Below are 8,282 nucleotides of genomic sequence, written 5' to 3' on the forward strand. Positions count from 1 at the left end.
CCCTCTCCTCCGTCACCCCAACAATGGGTTCATTGTGACGCAGGCCGCTCCCGCCCAAACCTTGCAAACCCAATCCTGCTGTGGACCCTGGGTCCGTTGCCCCTCTCCACCGTCACCCTGACAACAGGTTCATTGTGACGCAGGCCGCCAACAACCAAACCTTCTAAACCCAGGCCTGCTGCGGGCCCGGGGTTCGTTGTCCCTCTCCTCCGTCACCCCAACAACGGGTTCAGTGTAATAGAGGCCGCCCCCATCATAACCTTGCAAACCCAGGCCTGCTACGGGCCCAGGATCCGTTGCCCCTTTCCGCTGTCACCCCGACAACAGATTCATTGTGACGCGGGACGCCCCCGCCCAAAACTTGCAAACCCAGGCCTGCTACGGGCCCGGGGTCCGTAGCACTTTTTCCACCGTAACCCCAACGGCAAGGTCATTGTGTCGCAGGCCGCCCCGCCAGAACCTTGCAAACACAGGCCTGCTGTGAGCCCTGGGTCTGTTGCAAGAGTGTGGTATTGAAGATAGCTCCCACGCGAAAGCAGATGCAAATGTGACACCGTGCTGGCTGATAGACTGCATGGGGACCTACTTACTACTGTAGCTGGGGTCTGCCTTCCAGCTTTCTTGTAGCTCCCATACGCAGTGGTATAACTTAACCGACAACATGTGTTTCTTCCAATCGCAGATGAGGAGAAAAAGAGTGTGGTATTGAAGATAGCTCCCACACGAAAGCAGCTATAAATGTGACACCGTGCTGGCTGATAGGCTGCATGGAGACCTACTTACTACTGTAGCTTGGGTCTGCCTTCCTTCTTTCTTGTAGCTCCCACACGCAGTCATATAACTTAACCCACAATAGGTATATTTGGAATGGTATCTAAGGAGAAAAAGAGTGTGGTATTGAAGATAGCTCCCAAAGGAAATCAGCTGCAAATGTGACACCGTGCTCGCTGATAGACTGCATGGGGACCTACTTACTACTGTAGCTGGGGTCTGCCTTCCTGCTATCTTGTAGCTCCCATACGCATTTCTTTAACTTAACAGACACATGTATTTTTGCAATGGGAGCTAAGGAGAAAAAGAGTGTGGTGTTGAAGATAGCTCCCAAACGAAAGCAGCTGCAAATGTGACACCATGCTGACTGAAAGACTACATGGGGACCTACTTAGTACTGTAGCTGGGGTCTGACTTCCTTCTTTCTTGTAGCTCCCATACGCAGTCATATAACTTAACCCACAATACGTATATTTGGAATGGTATCTAAGGAGAAAAAGAGTGTGGTATTGAAGATAGCTCCCAAAGGAAATCAGCTGCAAACGTGACACCGTGCTCGCTGATAGATTGCAAGGGAACCTACTTACTACTGTATCTGGGGTCTGCCTTCCTGCTTTCTTGTAGCTCCCATACGCATTTCTTTAACTTAACAGACACATGTATTTTTGCAATGGGAGCTAAGGAGAAAAAGAGTGTGGTGTTGAAGATAGCTCCGACACGAAAGCAGCTGCAAATGTGACACCGTGCTGGCTGATAGACTGCATGGGGAGCTACTTACTACTGTAGCTGGGGTCTGCCTTCCTGCTTTCTTGTTGCTGCCATACACAGTGGTGTAACTTAACCCACAACATGTATTTTTTTAAATGGGAGATGACGAGAAAAAGAGTGTGGTATTGCAGATAGCTCCCACACGAAATCAGCTGTAAATGTGACACCGTGCTGGCTAATAGACTGCATGGGGACCTACATACTACTGTATCTGGGGTCTGCCTTCCTGCTGTCTTGTAGCTCCCATACGCAGTGGTGTAACTTAAATCACAGCATGTATTTTTTTCAATGGGGAATGAGGAGAAAAAGAGTGTGTTATTTACACAGGCCGCCCTAAACCAATTCCGCAAACCCAGGCCCGCTGCGAGCCTGGGGACAAATGCCCCTCTCAGCCGTCAACCCGACAACGACTTCCCTGTGACGCAGGCCGGCCCCGCCCAAATTCCGAAAACCTAGGCCTGCTACAGACATTGATTCCCTTGTCCATCTCCGCTGTCACCCCAAAAGCGGGTTCATTGTGACTCAGGCAGCACCCGCACAAACCTTGCATACCCAGGCCTTCTGCGGTCCCGGTGTTTTTTTCCCCTCTCCGTCGTCACCCCAACAACAGGTTCATTGTGACGCACGCTGCCCCGCCCAAACCTTGCAAACCCACGCCTGCTGCGGGCCCTGCCTCCGTTCCCCCTCTCCGCCATCACTCCAACAACGGCTTCCTTTTGACGCAGGCCGCTCTTGCCCAAATTCCGCAAACCCAGGCCCGCTGCAAGCCCGGGGACCGTTTCCCCTCTCCACCGTCACCCCGACAACGGGTTCATTGTGAAACAGGCCGCCCCTGACCAAACATTGCAAACCCAGGGCAGATGTGGGCCCGGTGTTTTTGGCCCCTCTCCGCCGTCACCCCGACAACGGCTTCCTTGTGACGCAGCTCGCTCTCGTCCAAATTCTGCAAACCCAGGCCCGCTGCGAGCCTGGGGATCGTTGCCCCTCTCCGCCGTCACCCCGACAAAGGCTTCCTTGTGACGCAGGCCGCCCCCGCCCAAATTCCACAAACCCAGGCCTGCTGCGGGCCCGATGTTTTTTGCCCCTCTCCACCGTCACCCCGACAAAGAGTTCCCTGTGACGCAGGCCACCCCCACCAAAATTCTGCAAACCCAGGCCCGCTACGAGTCTGAGGACCGTTGCCACTCTCCGCCATCACCCCGACAACAGCTTCATTGTGACGCAGACCGCCCCGCCCAAAACTTGCAAACCCAGGCCTGCAAACGGTCCGGTGTCCGTTGCCCCTCTCTGCCGTTACTTCAACAACAGGTTCATTGTGACGCAGGCCGTCCCCGTCCACAACTTGCAAACCCAGGTCTGCTAATGGCACAGGGTCCGTTATCCCTCTCTGCCATCAACTCGACAACAGGTTCATTGTGACGCAGGCCACCTCCGCCCAAAACTTGCAAACCCAGGCCGGCTGGGGGCCTTGGGTCCGTTGCCTCTCTCCGCCGTCACCCGACAACGGGTTCCTTGTGACGCAAGCCGCCCCCGCCCAAATTCTGCAAACCGAGGCATACTGCGAGCCTGGGGATCGTTGCCCCTCTTCGCCGTCATCCCGACAACGCGTTTATTGTATTTTTGCAAAGGGATCTAAGGAGAAAAAGAGTGTGGTATTGAAGATAGCTCCGACACGAAAACAGCTGCAAATGTGACACCGTGCTGACCGATAGACTGCATGGGGACCTACTTACTACTGTAGCTGGGGTCTGCCTTCCAGCTTTCTTGTAGCTCCCATACGCAGTGGTGTAACTTAACCGACAACATGTATTTCTTTCAATGGGAGCTGAGGAGAAAAAATCTGTGGTATTGAAGATAGCTGCCACACGAAAGCAGCTGCAAATGTGACACCGTGCTGGCTGATAGACTGCATGGTGAGCTACTTACTACTGTAGCTGGGGTCTGCCTTCCTGCTTTCTTGTTGCTGCCATACACAGTGCTGTAACTTAACCCACAACATGTATTTTTTTAAATGGGAGATGACGAGAAAAAGAGTGTGGTATTGAAGATAGCTCCCACACGAAATCAGCTGTAAATGTGACACCTGCTGGCTGATAGACTGCATGGGGACCTACTTACTACTGTTGCTGGGATCTACCTTCCTGCTTTCTTGTACCTCCCATACGCAGTGGTATATTTAAGCGATAACATGTATTTTTTGAATGGGAAATGAGGAGAAAAGGAGTGTGGTATTGAAGATAGCTACCACACGAAAGCAGCTAAAATGTGACACCGTGCTGGCTGGTAGAGTGCATGGGGACCTACTTACTACTGTAGCTGGGGTCTTCCTTCCTGCTTTTTTGTAGCTCCCATACGCAGTGGTGTAACTCAACAGACAACATGTGTTTTTTTCTAATTGCAGATGAGGAGACAAAATCTGTGGTATTGAAGATAGCTCCAACACGAAAGCAGCTGCAAATGTGACACCGTGCTGGCTGATAGACTGCATGGGGACCTACTTACTACTGTAGCTTGGGTTTACCTTCCTGCTTTCTTGTACCTCCCATACGTAGTGGTGTAAGTTAACCCAGAACATGTATTTTTTTCAATGGGAGATGAGGAGCAAAAGAGTATGGGATGGAAGATAGCTCCCACACAAAAGCAGCTGCAAATGTGTCACCGTGCTGGCTGATAGACTGCATGGGGACCTACTTACTACTGTAGCTGAGGTCTGCCTTTCTGCTTTCTTGTACCTCCCATACACAGTGATGTAACTTAACCGACAACATGTATTTTTTTGAATGGGAGCTGAGGAGAAAAACTCTGTGATATTGAAGATAGCTCCGACACGAAAGCAGCTGCAAATGTGACACCGTGCTGGCTGATAGACTGCATGGGGACCTACTTACTATTGTAGCTGGGGTCTGCCTTCCTGCTTTCTTGTAGCTCTCATACGCAGTACTATACCTTATTCGACATCATGTATTTTTGCAATGGTATCTAAGGAGAAGAAGAGTATGGTATTGAAGATAGCTCCCACACGAAAGCAGCTGCAAATGTGACACCGTGCTGGCTGATAGACTGCATGGGGACTTACTTACTACTGTAGCTGGAATCTGCCTTCCTGCTTTCTTGTAGCTCCCATACGCAGTGGTATAAGATAACACACAACAGGTACTTTTGTAATGGGATCTAAGGAGAAAAAGAGTGTGGTATTGAAGATAGCTCTCACACGGAAGCTGCTACAAATGTGACACCGTGCTGACTGATAGACTGCATGGGGACCTATTTACTACTTTACCTGGGGTCTGCCTTCCTGCTTTCTTGTAGCTCCCATACGCATTTCTTTAACTTAACAGACACATGTATTTTTGCAAAGGCATCTAAGGAGAAAAACGTTTGGTATTGAAGATAGCTCCCACATGGAAGCAGCTGCAAATGTGACACTGTGCTGGCTGATAGACTGCATGGGGACCTACTTACTACTGAAGCTGGGGTCTGCCTTCCTGCTTTCTTGTACCTCCCATACGCACTGGTATAACTTAACCGACAACATCTGTTTTTTAAATGGGAGATGAGGAGAAAAAGAGTGTGGTATTGAAGATAGCTCCCACACGAAAGCAGCTGCAAATGTGACACCGTGTTGGCTGATAGACTGCATGGGGACCTACTTACTACTGTAGCTGGGGTCTTCCTTCCTGCTTTCTTGTAGGTCCGATATGCAGTGGTGTAACTTAACCTGCAACATGTATTTTTTTCAATGGGAGCTGAGGAGAAAAAATCTGTGGTATTGAAGATAGCTCCCACAGGAAAGCAGCTGCAAATGTGACACCGGTCTGGCTGATAGACTGCATGGGGACATACTTACTACTGTAGCTGGGGTCTGCCTTCCTGCTTTCTTGTAGCTCCCATACGCAGTGGTGTAACTTAACCCACAACATTTATTTTTGCAATGGGATCTAAGGAGAAAAAGAGTGTGGTATTAAAGATAACTCCCACACGAAAGCAGCTGCAAATGTGATACCGTGCTGGCTGATAGACTGCATGGGGACCTACTTAATACTGTAGCTGGGGTCTGCCTTCCTGCTTTCTTGTAGCTCCCATACGCAGTGGTGTAACTTAACCAACAACATGTATTTGTTTCAATGGGACCGGAGGAGAAAAAAATCTGTGGTATTGAAGATAGCTCCGACACGAAAGCAGCTGCAATTGTGATAAAGTGCTGGCTGATAGACTGCATGGGGACCTACTTAGTACTGTAGCTGGGGTCTGCCTTCCTGCTTTCTTGTAGCTCTCATACGTTGTAGTATAACTTAAGTGACGACATATAATTTTTTCAATGGGAGATGAAAAGAAAAAGAGTGTGGTATTGAACACAGCTCCCACACAAAAGCAGCTGCAAATGTGACACCGTGCTGGCTGATAGACTGCATGGGGACCTACTTACTACTGTAGCTGGGGTCTGCCTTCCTGCTTTCTTGTAGCTCCCATACTCAGTGGTATAACTTAACCGACAACATGTATTTTTTTCAATGGAAGATGAAGAGAAAAAGAGTGTGGGATTGAAGATAGCTCCGACACGAAAGCAGCTGCAAATGTGACACCGTGCTGGCTGATAGACTGCATGGGAACGTACTTACTACTGTAGCTAGGGTCTGCTTTCCTGCTTTCTTGTAGCTCCCATACACAGTGGTATAAGTTAACCCACAACATGTATTTTTCAAATGAGATCTAAGGAGAAAAAGAGTGTGCTGTTGAAGATAGCTCCCATACGAAAGCAGCTGCAAATGTGACACCGTGCTGGCTGATAGACTGCATGGGGACCTACTTACTACTGTAGCTGGTGTCTGCCTTCCTGCTTTCTTGTAGCTCCCATACGCAGTGGTACAACTTAACCGACCACATGTATTTTTTTCAATGGGAGATGAAAAGAAAAAGAGTGTCGCATTGAAGATAGCTCCCACACGAAAACAGCTGCAAATGTGACACCGTGCTGGCTGATAGACTGTCTGGGGACCTACTTACTACTGTAGCTGATGTTAGACTTCCTGCTTTCTTGTAGCTCCCATACGCATTGGTATAACTTAATCGACAACATGTATTTTTTTCAATGGGAGATTAAAAGAAAAAGAGTGTGGTATTGAAGATAGCTCCGACACGAAAGCAGCTGCAAATGTGACACCGTGCTGGCTGATAGACTGCATGGGGACCTACTTACTACTGTAGCTGGGGTCTGCCTTCCTGCTTTCTTGTAGCTCCCATACTCAGTGGTATAACTGAACAAACAACATGTATTTTTTTCAATGGGAGATGAAAAGAAAAAGAGTGTGGTATTGAAGATAGCTCCCACACGAAAGCAGCTGCAAATGTGACCCCGTGCTGGCTGATATACTGCCTAGGGACCTACTTGCTACTGTAGCTGGGATCTGCCTTCCTGCTTTCTTGTAGCTCCCATACGCATTTCTGTAACTTTACAGACACATGTATTTTTGCAATGGGATATAAGGAGAAAAAGAGTGTGGGATTGAAGATAGCTCCCACACGAAAGCAGCTGCAAATGTGACACAGTGCTGGCTGATAGACTGCATGGGGACCTACTTACTACTGTAGCTGGGGTCTGCCTTCCTGCTTTCTTGTAGCTCCCATACTCAGCGGTATACCTTAAAAGACACGAATTTTTTCAATGAGTTCTCAGGAGAAACAGTGTGGTATTGAAGATAGCTCCCACACGGAAGCAGCTGCAAATGTGACACCGTGCTGGGTGATAGACTGCATGGGGACCTACCTACTACTGGAGCTGGGGTCTGCCTTCCTGCTTTCTTGTAGGTCGATATGCAGTGGTGTAACTTAACCGACAACATGTATTTTTTTCAATGGGAGATGACGAGAAAAAGAGTGTGGTATTTACGCAGGCTGCCCTAAACCAATTCCGCAAACCCAGGCCCGCTGCGAGACTGGGAACCGTTGCCCCTCTCCTCTGTCACCCCGACAACGGGTTCATTGTAACACAGGCCGTCCCCGCCCAAACCTTGCAAACCCAGGCCTGCTGCGGGCCTTGGGTCTGTTGCCCCTATCCACCGTCACCCCGACAACGGGTTCATTGTGACACATTCCGCCCTTGATCAAATCTTTGAAACCCAGGCCTGCTGCGGGCCCGATGTTTTTTGCCCCTCTCCACCGTCACCCCGACAACGAGTTCCCTGTGACGCAGGTCACCCCCACCCAAATTCTACAAACCCAGGCCCGCTACGAGTCTGAGGACCTTTGCCCCTCTCCACCGTCACCCCGACAACAGCTTCATTGTGATGCAGACCGCCCTGCCCAAAACTTGCAAACCCAGGCCTGAAACCGGCCCGGGGTCCATTGCCCCTCTCCGCCGTTACCTAAACAACATGTTCATTGTGACGCAGGGCGCCCCCTTCCAGACCTTGTAAACCCAGGTCTGCTACTGGCACAGTGTCCGTTACCCCTCTCCGCCATCACCCCGACAACGTGTTCATAGTGACACAGGCCGCCCCGGCCCAAACCTTGCAAACCCAGGCCGGCTGCGGGCCTTGGGTCTGTTGCCTCTCTCCGCCGTCACCCCGACCACGGCTTTCTTGTGACACAGGCCGCCCCCGCCCAAATTCCACAAACCCAGGCCTGCTGCTGGCCGTTGGTCCGTTGCCCCTCTCCGCCGTCAACCTGACAACGGGTTCATTGTGATGAAGGCCACCCCCACAATAGCCTTGCAAACCCAGGCCTGCTGTGGGCCCGGTGTTTTT

Source organism: Colius striatus, unplaced genomic scaffold (genome assembly GCF_028858725.1).
Source record: "Colius striatus isolate bColStr4 unplaced genomic scaffold, bColStr4.1.hap1 scaffold_63, whole genome shotgun sequence".
Taxonomy (NCBI): Eukaryota; Metazoa; Chordata; class Aves; order Coliiformes; family Coliidae; genus Colius; species Colius striatus.